Source organism: Pinus tabuliformis, chromosome 4_2, assembly GCF_031772625.1.
Source record: "Pinus tabuliformis cultivar Carrire ecotype Pingquan chromosome 4_2, CPIR1, whole genome shotgun sequence".
Taxonomy (NCBI): Eukaryota; Viridiplantae; Streptophyta; class Pinopsida; order Pinales; family Pinaceae; genus Pinus; species Pinus tabuliformis.
Genome location: NC_142304.1, coordinates 565,935,277 through 565,952,337, shown reverse-complemented (window position 1 = coordinate 565,952,337; position 17,061 = coordinate 565,935,277). Strand labels below are relative to the sequence as shown.

At 33.4% G+C, this 17,061-nt stretch overlaps 2 pseudogenes; both read right to left on the bottom strand.

The window, feature by feature from the left end:
- Nucleotides 1–1,477: 1,477 nt before the first annotated feature.
- Nucleotides 1,478–1,864, bottom strand: LOC149170547 (antifungal protein ginkbilobin-like protein 1 pseudogene; annotated as a pseudogene).
- Nucleotides 1,865–13,437: 11,573 nt separating this feature from the next.
- Nucleotides 13,438–13,824, bottom strand: LOC149170546 (antifungal protein ginkbilobin-like protein 1 pseudogene; annotated as a pseudogene).
- Nucleotides 13,825–17,061: the final 3,237 nt, after the last annotated feature.

Sequence of the window (17,061 nt, the reverse complement as noted above, 5' to 3'; positions counted from 1 at the left end):
GTTAAGAGAATGACATAGTTACTCTAATCTAAAGCATAAATATGTCAACTTACGAGACATGAACTTGACTGGGGAGGATAACAACTACTCTTACCAACAACCCAAGCTAAACTCAATTCATAATAAAAATAATTGGCATTCAGTACTGCTAGGGGAAGAAAATTTTCCTCTATCTCATCCTAAAGGCAAGAGAGATGATGTTTTTGGTACTACATTAGCCATGAGTAGAAACTCACTTAAGAGAAAACAATGTTACTCTATTCCAAAGCATCAACATGTCAACTTACAAGGTTTCAACTTGGGTGGGGAGGATAACAGCTATTGTGTCCAAAGGATAATAGCTATTGTGTCTAACCACCCACGCTAAACTCAATTCACATACTTTTCTACCATTTATTAAAACATTTCTTAATATTATAGTTCTAAATATGTTTCTAGTCAACGTCAACTCTAATATATTTGTGTGAAGTAATATGGTCAAAATTGTTATTGTCATATATAAAATCAGTATAAGGAACTGTTTTAGATTTGAATATCAAAACATTGTATATTTCCTATGATACATCTAGTTTCTTGTATTAGTAGACTAATCCATGTTTGAATAATAATTTCTAGTATTGCCTTGGCAATCAACCCTTTTCCCATGACTATCAAATATTCCACTTTAAAATAACTACGCTTGGTAAAATAAAGGGTAACGGAAATAGTTTTAGAGTTTGAAATATTGTTTTTATTTCTCATTCTGAAATAACATGAAAAAAACTTAAAAAGAAACAAACAAAAAAAACAATCTTCATAGATTAACCAGAAGAAACTTTATTAAGTATAAATTAAAAAGAAAAATACTTTATTTTTTAATATCCCAATTAAAAATATTTAAATTTTACTTATGCATTTTATCTATATAATTTCAATGTTTTTCATTCACATTGAAAATTTCAAATTCTAATTATGCATTTTATAAAAATAATTTCAATGTTTTCATTCACATTGAAAATTTCTACCTTGAGAGATTATTATATTTTAGGAGGAATTTGATGAACCATCCAGGAAAGAATGATGTGTCATTAGAGTTTCTATTCTAAATAAAACTCTGAAAAACTTTAATAAATAAAAAGTGCTATAAAAATATTACATATCTTCAATAATTTTGTTATTTAGAAATACTATTTTTGTGATAGGATTTCTATGTATAAACAGATTTACACTTAACCAAAAGTCGACAATTTACGATACCATATCAAAATTATATCGGTTATCACTATAAATAAAATGAATAATTCAATATCACAGTCATCGCAACTTTCTAGAATGTGATTTCGATATGTTAAAAACAAAAGCACTAACGCCATAGTTTATTCATTTACGAAGAAGAGGTAGACACCCAGGGCAGAGCACATTATTGAAGACGAGAATCCCTATGGTAATAGAGTTATTAGATGGAAGCGTATTGCGCAGTGCAGTGGAATAGTTGATATTAGAAGTTGTACTGCTCGTAGCGCATGGAGCAGCCAGTGAGTTGAACCTGAGCACCGATGGCATTGTTGCAAATTCCCCAGATGCGGTCGCCGAGACTAGTAAGGCAGGTCGTGCATTCATATGGGAGAGCATGACTGCAGATTGCTTCTCCATAGGCAGTGGGAGAACCTGCCATCGATGACTTGTAGTCGTAACTGTAGTCATAACCGTAGGCCGAGTTGTCCTCCAGCTCTGCGATCAGGTTTCCGAGACTATCAAAGAACGGACTTCCAGTTGGGATTATCTCCGTGTTACACGAATACGACACTAAGTCTGTATTCTGCGCGCCCACCACAAGTAGTAGTAACATTAAGGCTAACGCAAAGCCAAATGACCTGATCGCCATGGCTCCCAAAAACCAAATAATCTCTAATAAACCCTTGCTATGCTTATCAATCTTCTAGGGATGTCTCGCTCTTTATAGCCCTCGCGGCACATGATTCCGTGCGTAGGATAATCTCTGTGACGTGAAGGATGATGTCGGGTAATCTCACGCGTTTGTCACTGGAAAGAAACGAACAAAAGCTACATTTTTGGTGGTGGATACGTTACACGCTTCCAATATTATCTTTAAATAAATTATGATCTTCTGTAATCCATTGGTAGGATATGTTTTTATCAAACATGCACATTCACACATAAAATTATATAAGTGGTCTATTATTTGCTTTTGTGTAAATTAGGTGTATTAAATATTATATTATATAAATAACATAAGATAAAAGCTTGTATGTCGTTGTGATTGGCTTAACATTAATGAAATTAGACATATCACTTTGTCAAATTGATTCAATTCATTTAATATATTTCTATATTAGTGTAATCATATATATTTCAATATTAGTGTAATCATGTTGGGCGTTTTCAAATTTAAAACTTCTTGTATGTGTAAACTTGCTATAAAAGAGATTGAATATTTCAACGACATTCACAGAATAATCTAGAGGTAAAGTTACCACATAAATGTTTGTTTAGCGTTGGGTTTAACCTAAACAAAAAAGAAATTCATGTTGCTCTTCTTATATTTTCATATTTTCACTAGAACTTGACTCATGGTAGTTTTGATCTAGAAATAAATATTCATATCCTTCATATACTTAGTATTTATAGTCTTTTTAGTTCACATATCTCATATCGATTTCCCCACTTGTGTAAGGAATTCATTAGAAATGAAAATACAATTAATCTTGAGTTTTCCCTTTAGAAATTCTCAACATCTTACTACAGAGAGATTTGTGCTATGGTAAATATTTGTAGAGGTCATGAATTATTTTTTACTATAGATATGATGGCCCCAATAAACCATCCCTTATTCCTCTACAACAATTCCATCCTCTTCCCTTAGTCGTTGGAAAATGATGGTGAAAGGCATGAGTCATAGATTGATAGCTATGAATAAAAAAATGGGTTGAAATGAACATCACAATTGTTGTGGAGAAGGAATACCATGAAGCTATAAAAAAAACTTTGTATACCAATATTAGAAGACTATTGGAGGCTCCTATCCAAAGGAGACCACAATTAGAATTTGAAACTCCACAACTAGAAGATATGTCCATACCTGACCACGTGATGCCCTCATAGAGGTGTTGCACATAATCAAAGGACATTAAGTCCTTCACTCTAGTAACTCAAGACGACATAAACGTGTAACCACAACTAGAGAACATTAAAGCTGTTTTCCTTAGAACCATATGATATTAATTCCTTCTTTGCATTTTACCATGGAGGTTTTTCAATTGTAGACAAAGTTTGTTATAATATTATGGGCAAATAGCTATCAATACAAGATGCCCATAAATCATTTTAAAATCAAAATAATATATATATATATATATATATAAATAGATATATATAAATTAATTTTATAATATTTTTTAAATAAATTGACATGTAAAAAAAATATGACTATTTTGATATAAATATAAACCCTATATAATTACAAAATAAGTTTTATATATCTAAAATTATTATTAAAAGATAAAATTATGTATTAGGATAGTATTAAACATCTATTTTCTTTAAAGATTATTGTTCACTTATCAAAACCCAAAAGTTGGTCAATCATTCTTAATTTGGAATCGAAAATAGTATCCTCACTAAAATATTAATAATAAAACTCTATATCAATTCTATAAATTAAATTGATCAAATTGTTAATTTAGATGAGTTGGATCTTATTGTTGATAAATTAACTATTTTTTCTTATTATATATGTAATATTACATGTATAGTCTCGGTGTTTTCCTATTATATATATGTAATATTACATGTATAATCTAGGTGATGATAATTAAGGAATCCAAAAAAGTATCATCACCAAATTATTAATAATTAAACTCTCTATCAACTCTATAAATAAATTGTTAACTTAGATGAGTAAATATTCTGGTTGATAGATTAATTATTTTCTTTTATGATATATAGTTTGGGTGATGATATCGAGCTTAATATAATCATTCTTATATTAAATATTTTTTTCTTTCAAAAATTAATTTTCTCATATTTTTTTATTTTTATTTTTTTTGTTTTACTAATTTGTAATGATAAATATTATATGAAATTTTGAAATAAAATATAGAAAAATATTGTTAATTGAAATTTATTCCAAAATATGTAATAATGATACCTCAATGGAGTGCGTGCCTAGGAGGATAACTTGATAGTCGATTGCTCCCATAGACATGGCTTAAGGCTTAATGACAGGTGGTGGGAGGATAGGTGAGCCTCCCCCTGTATTGTTTCTTTTACTTTACAAGTGTGTTATAGTGGGGTCTCTGTAGGATGGTGGGAGTACAGAGAGATGACTTTAAAGACTTGGGAAGATGTCTGGCCAGACCATTTAGTGGTTAATTCATTCTAGAGAGGAAGCCTTACGACTCTTGCGGTATACCATTGGGGTCTCAAAGGAAAATTGTTGCATGTTAGATATGGCATAGAAAAGAATCCGAGAGACTCTAGCAGAATGGGAAATCCTAGAATCCAATATGGCAACGTTCTATTGGTAAGTATGCTTGTCTTGTCTTTTTTGTTCATCCTAGTGCATCGAGCCATTTGGATTCTCAGTAAATTGGGCTTGGAGTAAGGTCTGTGTGGTATGGGCGAAGGACTATTTTTCTCAAGGTAATGTGTTGTTATGGTGGATTGTGCATGGGGTTCTTTGGGTTTGTTATCAGTTTTTAGGTTCAATATTCTCCTTTGCATTCTCAGACTTCAAGTGGAAATAGTGTTACTTTTTAGGGTGCTTGTCGAACACATGAGTGTTGCAAGGTTCTTATTTCTGGTCACGGTAAAGGAACAATCCCCCGAGGCATGCCAACAGTGCAATATCTCTAAGGGACTCTAACAGTGAAGGAGCTACCAGTTATGGAGGAAGTTTTCAATGTTGTGTGTCTAGTGCACGGTTACCCAACAACTAGAAAGGAGTTGGTCGATTAAAGCGTGGCTATGGGTGGTAAATCTTGTATTTTAGAGAAATTGGTGGTTCTTGAGGGCGAATCGCCTTGTCATTCTTTATGGTGTGGGTAGAGGCCACTTGGTCAATAGGCTGGTGTACTCTTAGGGAGGGTTGAAGTGGTTTTAGGGTGGCCGAAAAATAATAGATGGTGCTTTTGTCTAGTGGCTCACTTGTGGTTTAGGTGAGGATGACTATAATATGAAGTTGGCTCTATGGTCTTCTCATTTGGCCAAAGCCTTTCCTACCCTACCCAGCTCCAAGGGGAATGCTTGGCATTGGAGTGTGAAGGCTGGTTGTGGTCATGAAGGAGGTAGGAAAAATCGTTGGGATGATGGTCGTGGTGATGGAATGACCCAATGTAGTGGTAGGCGTGGTAGTAGGAGTCCTATTTGGCATCGGCATGGGCATGGGGGTCCTCCTCATCATGTGACCACTTCTAGGACATCAGTGCAATCTATTCAGGCAATGTTAGAGGCTCAATATAGGACTTATCGTGAGGACCATGAGATTGTGATTACAAGACTCTAGTAGTTGCAATACTTCAAATTCCACCTTCGTGAGCATATGGTTGTGGTGTGGTGTGGCAAGAATTTGTTGTCAGAATAGATGAAGAAATTGGAAGCATCGCTGATTTAACATGAGTAGCATGTATACTAGCCATGTTTCCCTCCTCCCTATTAGGGATAGGGCTTGACAATTTGATGTCTATCACTTTCGACGATTAGCGATGTTGACTAGGGTGCTATGTATTTTTCAGGTTTTTTGGTGTATTTGGCCTTATCGAATTTGAGCATTAACCCTTTTTCTATTTTGGATGTTTTGTAATAGTCATTTATCTATGGTTAACAAACCTAGTTAAGGTGAGACCACTAGTTTTTTAATACTACATGTAAAATATTTTGGCATTAATAAAAAATGTTATTCAAATATATATATATATATATATATATATATATATATATATATATATATATATATATATATATATCTATATATATATATATATATATATATATATATATATATATATATATATATATATATATATATATAATAAAACAAAATTTCTCATTTAATCACAAATAAAAAAGCAATAAAATTTAACTTCTATCATATATATATATATATATATATATATATATATATATATAATTATTAATATAATTATATATTGAGTTATAGAGAAAATAGTTAAGAAAAACTTAACCCCTATATAGGAAAATACACTTTAATAATGTTTTTAATAAATTTGTACTATAATTATAAATTTTAGGTATGATAAAACTGTTTAGAATAAGGTTTTCGATAATGTACTAGAGTCAATAAAGTACCCAGATATTACATTTATGTCTATATATAATTGTCTTTATGACATATAGAGGTATATTTTATGTATTAAGAAAATGAGATACATATATATTTTTTTTATGCCTTGGAGGACCTCATTTTTCTATTGATTTTAACAATAAGTTACAACCAGTCCTAAAATTTGTTAGCTGGACACAACTTGCCCTCTTGGAAAACAAGTTTGTTGGCCACCTAACAACATGGTATGACATCCAAAAATGGTACATTTTGACTCATTCTATCCAAGCTACATATGAATGTATGTCCATGTATATCCCTCTATCTACTTTCCTACCAGCATAACTGTAATTACAAATGAAAGTAAATGTTATCCGCATCAAAATCTACAAAAAGATAGAGACATTATTTCATTGATTTGTGTCTTTTACTGAGACAGATTCAATTGGAGCCGAGTATTTTTCAATTTACCTCGGGAGTTCGTCTGCTTGCAGTATGCATGGAAAATAATTTTTTGATTATTGGAGGTTCCCATCTTGATTCTGCATCTGAAACATGAGTTTTTGGAAGTCCTTTTTGTGCTCTCGGGATGTCTGCACTGGAACACCCATATTCAAATTAGTTTATTCTAAGGCCTTTCCAATGATTCCCTTCATCGACCAGTAGAGGAGGGAAGTGTGCCTAAATTGGGTCATTCTACCTTGGGTGTGCCCTAGGCCAGGCAGTAATACTTGCCAGTCGTTGACTTCAATCTCCATAAAAATTATGTGACGGTTGAGGTCTTCCTCCCACTTCTCTATCAAATTGTGGATTTTTTCATCTATGCCTTCATGATTAGCTTCCACTGCTTCGTTGATGATATTAATAGTTGGTTTGCGACCTTTTGGCTTGCCCCCAGGTTTTTCGGGTTCCCCTTCCTCTTTCTTGGCCTTGTATTTCTAGCCTCGGCCTCAACCACGCGGGGTTGAGATGTGAGAGTTAGTTGCCACATGAACTATCTTATCTCACTTCCTCCAAGGTGTTCTATGGTGGTCGATTCTGTAATGAACCTTTTCAGACCACCCAATAAAAACAACCTTTAGACCCCATAAATTTAAATATTTTGTCTTAGTTACAGATAAGAGTTCATAGTCATCACAAATTTAGTGAACCAAGAATCATAACTATAATGAAAGATCAACGTAGAGAGTCATATACCCTGGATGTAAAATCACGTACTCCCTTAACATGCAACCCTTACAATAACTTTAATGTCTTCATGCAACAATGAAATAACCTTTTCTTACATCTACTTCTGCTAGCATGACCATGCAAAGTTACTTCTTTCTTGTCTATCATGCACATGCGAGAATACCTACATTGTTCCCCAACAAGTACGAGGGTGAGAACATTTGAAAAAGTTTTCAGAGTTTATAATGCAAATTAACCCTTTACATTTGGAAGGAAAAATACATACAACCATTAAATTCTTTGACAACACATGGTAAGATATTGATTTCGGTCTATTGCATCTAATATGCTTACGAATAAGATTATTGTTATAGCTCATGCAGGGCATAACCAGTACTAGACCATTATACAACTAACAATATTGCTCCATAATTTTTTGCGTGCACCAAAGTCTTAATCTATAAATAATATCCCATAAGTTAGAGACACTCTATTTTCCTTGAGCGCCTTTAATAAGGTCCAAGTTTAGATTCAACGACTATTTCATTACTAAAAGGTTACATGGATAGAATTATTTTGATAGACACTGACTACACAACTTTTACACTCTCGAGCTGAATGATTTAACTATTCCATCTATTGGAAATAAATATAGAGATAAGAACTCAACCACCAGTGTACCTCAGCTAAATGATTTAACTTCATTCTAAGTAAGGATTAATATAAAACACATACCATGCTAATGAATGTCATTAGAATAGAGGAAAATAACATTAAATCTATTAACACATAAGCATATACAAGTTACACAACATTCCCATAGAAAAGAAACTTGAGAAAATCTCACTTAACAACGTGCAACTATAACAGAGAGAGAGAGAGTTGAATCATCATACTAAACATTCCATGCATCTAACACCAACTAAAATCTCACTTGGTGGGAGGAGCACCACCAACTAGCTATGAATCACCTCTGCTTCCCCTCGAGCCAAAGATCTTGCCAATGATCAAATGTCATCAATTGATAGATGCAATGGGTATTTAATACCCTCTTTCATGATTTAGTTACCATTAGCCGCATCCCACTTTATGCATTTTTCCATTTGCCTAGGTCTTATCTGAAAAATCGTTGGGATCATGGTCGTGGTGATGGAATGACCCGATGTAACAGTAGTCCTCGTAGTAGGAGTCCTATTTGGCATCGGCATCGGCATGGGGTTCCTCCTCGTCATGTGACCACTTCTAGGACATCAGTGCAATCTATTCAGGCAATGTTAGAGGCTCAATATAGGACTCATCGTGAGGACCATGAGATTGTGATTACAAGACTCTAGTAGTTGCAATACTTCAAATTCCACCTTCGTGAGCATATGGTTGTGGTGTGGTGTGGCAAGAATTTGTTGTCAGAATAGATGAAGAAATTGGAAGCATTGCTGATTTAACATGAGTAGCATGTAGACTAGCCATGTTTCCCTCCTCCCTATTAGGGATAGGGCCTGACAATTCAATGTCTATCACTTTCGACGATTAATGATGCTGACTAGGGTGCTATGTATTTTTCAGGCTTTTTGGAGTCGTTGGCCTTATCGAATTTGAGCATTAACCCTTTTTCTATTTTGGATGTTTTGTAATAGTCAGTTATCTATGGTTAACAAACCTAGTTAAGGTGAGACCACTAGTTTTTTAATACTGCATGTAAAATATTTTGGCATTAATAAAAAATGTTTACCAAATATATATATATATATATATATATATATATATATATATATATATATATATAAAACAAAATTTCTCATTTAATAACAAATAAAAAAGCAATAAAATTTAACTTCTATCATTTCATTATATATATAGAGTTATAGACAAAATAGTTTAGAAAAACTTAACCCATATATAGGAAAATACACTTAAATAATGTTTTTAATAAATTTGTACTATAATTATAAATTTTAGGTATGATAAAACTATTTAGAATAAGGTTTTCGATAATGTACTAGAGCCAATAAAGTACCCAAATATTACATTTATGTCTATATATAATTGTCTTTATGACATATAGAGGTATATTTTATATATTAAGAAAATGAGATACATATATATATTTTTTAAGCGTTGTAGGACCTCATTTTTCTATTGATTTTAACAATAAGTTACAACCAGTCCTAAAAAATTTTAGCTAGCCACAACTTTCCCTCTTGGAAAACAAGTTTGTTGGCCACCTAACAACATGGTATGACATCCAAAAATGGTACATTTCGAGTCATTCTATCCAAGCTACATATGAATGTATGTCCATGTTTATCCCTCTATCTACTTTCCTACTAGCATAACTGTAATTACAAATAAAAGTAAATGTTATCTGCATCAAAATCTACAAAAAGATAGAGACATTATTTCACTGATCTGCGTCTTTTACTGAGACAGATTCAACAGGAGCTGAGTATTTTTCAATTTACCTCGGGAGTTCGTCTACTTGGAGTATGCCTGTAAAATAATTTTTGATTCATTGGAGGTTCCCATCTTGATTCTGCATCTGAAACATGAGTTTCTCGAAGTCCTTTTTGTGCTCTCGGGATGTCTGCACTCGAACACCCATATTCAAATCAGTTTTTCCTAAGGTCCTTCCCAAGATTCCCTTCGTCGACCAGTAGAGGAGGGGAGTGTGCCTGAATTGGGTCACTCTACCTTGGGTGTGCCCTAGGTCAGGTAGTAATACTTGCTAGTCGTTGGCTTCAATCTCCATAAAAATTGTGTGACGGTTGAGGTCTTCCTCTCACTTCTCTATCAAATTATGGATTTTTTCATCTATGCCTTCATGATAGGCTTCCACTGCTTCATTGATGATATTAACAGTCGGTTTGCGACCTTTTGGCTTGCCCCCAGGTTTTTCGGGTTCCCCTTCCTCTTTCTTGCCCTTGTATTTCTAGCATGGACCTCTACCACGCGGGGTTGAGATGCGAGAGTTAGTTGCCACACGAACTATCTTATCTCACTTTCTCCAAGGTGTTTGATGGTGGTGGATTCTGTAATGAACCTTTTTAGACCACACAGTAAAAACAACCTTTAGACCCTATAAATTTAAATATTTTGTCTTAGTTACAGATAAGAGTTCACAGTCATCATAAATTTAGTGAACCAAGAATCATAACTATAATGAAAGATCAAGATAGAGAGTCATATACCCTGGATGTAAAATCACGTGCTCTCTTGACATGCAACCCTTACAATAACTTTAATATCTTCATGCAACAATGAAATAACCTTTTCTTACATCTACTTCTACTAGAATGACCATGCAAAGCTACTTCTTTCTTGTCTATCATGCAAGAATACCTACACTGTTCCCCAACAAGTACGAGGGTGAGAACATTTGAAAAAGTTTTCAGATTTTATAATTCAAATTAACCCTTTACATTTGGAAGGAAAAATACATACAACCATTAAATTCTTTGACAACACGTGGTAAGATATTGATTTCGGTCTATTGCATCTAATATTCTTATCAATAAGATTATTGTTATAGCTCATGCGGAGCATAACCAATACTACACCATTATACAACTAACAATATTGCTCCATAACTGTTTGCATGCACCAAAGTCTTAATCTATAAATAATATCCCATAAGTTAGAGACACTCTATTTTCCTTGAGCACCTTTAATAAGGTCCAAGTTTAGATTCAATGACTATTTCATTACTAAAAAGTTACATGCATACAATTATTTCCATAGACACTGACAACACAACTTTTATACTCTCGAGCTGAATGATTTAACCATTCCAACTATAGGAAATAAATATAGAGATAAGAACTCAACCATTAGTGTATCTCAGCTAAATGATTTAACTTCATACTAAGTAAGGATTAATATAAAACACATACCATGCTAATGAATCTCATTAGAATAGAGGAAAATAACATTAAATCTATTAACACATAAGCATATACAAGTTACACAACATTCCCATAGAAAAGAAACTTAAGAAAATCTCACATAACAACATGCAACTATAACAAAGAGAGAGAGAGAGTAAGAATCATCATAATAAACATTCCATGCATTTGACACCAACTAAAATCTCACTTGGCGGGAGGAGCACCACCAACTAGCTATGAAGCACCTCTGGTTCCCCTTGAGCCAAAGATCTTGCTAATGATCAAATGTCATCAATTGATCGATGCAATGGGTATTTAATACCCTCTTTCATGATTTAGTTACCATTAGCGGCATCCCACTTTATGGATTTTTCCATTTGCCTAGGTCTTATCTGGAAAATCTGGTGTTTATCTCCCACGACACTTTTCCACATTAAATGTTGCCTTTATCACCCACAAAGATTTTATGTCTAATGGATCCTTATCTCCCAGCCATCTAATGGATATCCAATCCACCCAAGCTTATCTAGAATCACATCTAGATGCTTATAATGAAAGAGTCATCTCTCTCCCATTCCTCATGGGATTGGAAAGCATCTCCTCTCTCTTGCTGCTCCACCCTTCAAGTGATTTAATTTATTAATTTATTTAAAAACACATTTTCTTCTCATATTTCATATCGCCTACATTTCCTCAGCTTAAGTTTTGAATAGTTTAGCCCAAAAAGGAGGGTACTAAACCTAGATTTCCTTAGCTTAAGTTTACAACATTTAACACACAAGGGAGGATATCACACCTAGCTTTAACATAACTTAGGTTTACAATAATATAGTACAAAAGAGCAGGGTGTTACATACTCCCCCCTTAAATTTTACACCGTCCTCGGTGTATCACTACATCATGTCCTCCTTCACAGGTAGCTGGTTTCTAAATCAACAGATATCATGGCTCTGATGTAATTTTTCTGATGTACATCTGTCACAAGGAGTGCTCCCAACGCCTCTCCTTCCATAAATACATCGGTCTCAAGGAGTGATCTCCTTTCATAGCTACCTATAACATTCTTTTCAAACCATTTCTAACAAGTTATAGATGTACAAGTTTAACTATGATAAATATTATAATTTGTTACTTAATATTATTAAAGCATATATTGCTTATCAGTTATTTTATCTGAGGAATGCATGTTCTCTACTTGCATTCTTTCAAGGCTTTGTTTTCTTGTCGAACACCCAATTCTTGTAGTCTCTCTACATACAATACATCAGTTAGAATATTTTACATAATAATATGCCTACAAGGTCATAACATATTATTTCACATAACAATATATATTTATAGACATATATTCATCATAATTGTATGTATGCCAAACTATGATTACTCATAGTTAATTATACCAAACTTACTTTCCTTCTTCTAGGTAACCTTCGGGTTTCTTTACCTGGCAAGACATCCATCCAATGATTAATTAATACTTGCATACATGGTATGTTATACACACCAATACAAATTTCATTTTTCATCCTTGTAGCATATATAGTCATATGGTCCCATATGTACTATTGTACATAGTCCAACTGTGAAACAACCTATAATACCATCCTCATGGTATCACCTGCATGACATAAACTTTATCCACATATTTTTCTACCATGTTAGTACCATACCAACATTCATTTATCATGGTTCATCTATGTAATTAAGAAAGTTTTATGTCGTGTAAATCAATTCAAGATGTCATGTGGTTACAATATCAATCACATAGTATTGTATTCATGCATATTTTCATCTTAAATGTACCTTTTGCTTAATATTCTAAAGAAGACTATTCACTCCTAGATGTTGAAGTTTAATATTCATTAGATCTTTAATTCACCTAGTATGTTTTACTTTGCCGTACTTATGCCTCATCAACCAGTTGACCATGCATAATTCCGTGTAGTTATACATGAATGTTTTTATTCATTTACGAAGAAGACGTAGACACCCATGGCAGAGCACATCATTGAACAAGATAGCAATATAGCTACAAAGACGAGAATCCCTATGGTAATAGAGATATTAGATGGAAGCGTATTGCGCAGTGCAGTGGAATAGTTGATATTAGAAGTTGTACTGCTCGTAGCGCATGGAGCAGCCAGTGAGTTGAACCTGAGCACCGATGGCATTGTTGCAAATTCCCCAGATGCGGTCGCCGAGGCTAATAAGGCAGGTCGTGCAATCATATGGGAGAGCTTGACTGCAGATTGCTTCCCCATAGGCAGTGGGAGAACCTGCACTCGATGACTTGTAGTCGTAACTGTAGTCATAACCGTTGGCCGTGTTGTCCTCCAGATCTACGAGCAGGTTTCCGAGAGTATCAAAGAACGGACTTCCAGTTGGGATAGTCTCCGTGTTACACAAATACGACACTAAATCTGTATTCTGCCCGCCCACCACAAGTAGTAGTAACATTAAGGCTAACGCAAAGCCAAATGACCCGATCACCATGGCTCCCAAAAACCAAATAATCTCTAATAAACCCTTGGTATGCTTATCAATCTTCTAGGGATGTCTCGCTCTTTATAGCCCTCGCGGCACATGATTCCGTGCGTAGGATAATCTCTGTGACGTGAAGGATGATGTCGGGTAATGTCACGCGTTTGTCACTCGAGTGAAACGAACAAAAGCTACACTTTGAAGGTCGACCGTCATGAGTGGAGGTGGATACGTTAGACGCTTCCAGTATTAACTTTAAATAAATTATGATGTTCTGTAATCCATTGGTAGGATATGTTTTTATCAAACATGCACATTCACACATAAAATTATATAAGTGGTCTATTATTTGTTTTTGTGTAAATTAGGTGTATTAAATATTATATTATATAAATAACATAAGATAAAAGCGTGTATGTCGTTGTGATTGGCTTAACATTAATGAAATTAGACAAATCACTTTGTAAAATTGATTCAATTCATTTAATATATTTCTATATTAGTGTAATCATGTTGGGCGTTTTCAAATTTAAAACTTCTTGTATGTGTAGACTTGCTATAAAAGAGATTGAATATTTCAACGACATTCACAGAATAATCTAGAGGTAAAGTTACCACATAAATAATTATTCATTTTGATGTCTCACTTCTTTGTTGGGTTTAACCTAAATAAAAAAGAAATTCATGTTGCTCTTCTTATATTTCCACTAGAACTTGACTCAGGATAGTTTTGACATAGAAATAAATATTCATATCTTTCATATACTTAATATTTATAGTCTTTTTAGTTCACATATCTCATATCCATTTCCCCACTTGTGTAAGGAATTCATTAGAAATGAAAATACAATTAATCTTGAGTTTTCCCTTTCGAAATTCTAAACAAAAAAGAAATTCGTGTTACTCTTCTTATATTTCCACTAGAACTTGACTCATGATAGTTTTGACCTAGAAATAAATATTCATATCCTTCATATACTTAGTATTTATAGTCTTTTTAGTTCACATATCTTATATCCATTTCCCCACTTGTGTAAGGATTCATTAGAAATGAAAATACAATTAATCTTGAGTTTTCCTTTTCGAAATTCTCAACATCTTACTGTATTGCAGAGAGATTTGTGCTATGGTAAATATTTGTAGAGGTCATGAATTATTTTTTACTATAGATATGATGGCCCTAATAAACCATCCCTTATTCATCTACAACAATTCCGTCCTCTTCGCTTGGTCATTGGAAAATGATGGTGAAAGGCGTGAGTCATAAATTGATAGCTATGAATAAAAAAATGGGTTGAAATGAACATCACAATTGTTGTGGAGATGGAATACCATGAAGCTATAAAAAAAAACTTTGTATACCAATATTAGAAGACTATTGGAGGCTCCTATCCAAAGGAGACCACAACAATTAGAACTTGAAACTCCACCACTAGAAGATCTGTCCATACCTGACCACGTGATGCCCTCATAGAGGTGTTGCCCATAATCAAAGGACATTAAGTCCTTCACTCTGGTAACTCAAGACGAGATAAACGTGTAACCACAACTAGAGAACATTAAAGTTGTTTTCCTTAGAACCATATGATGTTAATTCCTTCTTTGCATTTTACCATGGAGGTTCTTCAATTATAGACAAAGTTTGTTATAATATTATGGGCCAATACCATGAATTATCAATACAAGATGCCCATAAAACCATCAGTCGTTTTAAAATCAAAATAATCTATATATATATATATATAAATTAATTTTATAATATTTTTTAATTAAATTGACATGTAAAAAAAATATGACTATTTTGATATAAATATAAACCCTATATAACTAGCATTTGCACCTTATGTTGCAAAGGGAACGTCGTAAGGCATAGAGTGGTGAAGAATAGCATAGAGTGGGGAAGAATATGGACATGTATAGAGTGGGGAAGAATAGCATTGAGTGGGGAAGGATAGGGACATGTGAATGGACATTGTTGAAAGCAAGGGTGGATGTTAATGATTTACAATTGCAATAGTTAGTTATGTGTATTTGTAAAATGGATTTATTTTAATGTTTTTGTTGTTGTTGTTGTTGTTTTTTTAAATCCGAGGTGAAAGAAACGATACGACATTGTGAACAACATCATGGTCGTCGTTCCATATTTGAAAATGCATGAAAAATTGTTGGAGCCATCATGATAATAAAAATTCCAGCATGATTTTGAAAAAATTTAGCTAAATTTTTTGGAAAAGTGGATTATAGTTGTCAAGTTTTAGAATTTTGAGTGCCTTAATTTTGCACAGAAAATGATAGAAATTACAACATGATTTTGGAAAAATCCAACTAATTTTTTTGAAAATGTCAATTACAGGGGTCAAGCTTCAGTATTTTGGGCACCCAGGCATTCATGATGGATGCTCCCAGACAAAATTGTGACCTCTTTCAATATAAACCATGAGGATATTAAATGTCCTTAAAAACTACAGCACAGAACTTGGGAGCTTCAAGACCCAGGAATGGAATTTGGTAACATTTTTAAATGTAGTTTCCAATACAAACTGATGGGAATCACCCACAAGCTTTCAAGTTCATGGCCCCTAAATTTTTGCATTCTTGATAATGTTTTCTCACTATTTCAATGTCAATTTCATGATGCTTCCAAAAAAAAATTACAAAACAATTTTATAAGTTTTAATTTCTATCTATAAAATAGCTACTCCATCATGAAGAATAGAGATTATTGCTACTCCATCATGAAGAATAGAGAACTTGCGAGCTTCGAGACCCAAGAATGGAATTTGATAACATTTTAAATCGAGTTTCCAATACAAGCTTTCTCAATCTGACAGAATCACCTACAAGCTTTCAAGTAAATGGGCCCTAAATTGTTGCATTCTTGATGATGTTTTCTCACTGTTTCAATTTCAATTTCATGATGCTTCCAAAAAACTATAAAACAGTTTTAAAGTGTTAGTTTTTATCTATAAATTAGCTACTTCATCATGGAGAATACACATTTTTTAGGTATTATTTGGCATTTCACATCATGTTGTTTTATGAGCCATTGTGTAAGTAAAGCAACAAATGTAACCTGCATGTCTAATTCAACTCCATTACCAGTAGTTCATTCTATCAATTTGTGATTCTTATATGACATATATTGTCTAAAATGACGCAAGCATAAAAGTTTAATGCAGTACTGCAAGCCTCCTGGTCTAGTTGAACTCATTCTGTCAATTTGTGATTCTTATATAACATATAGTCTTT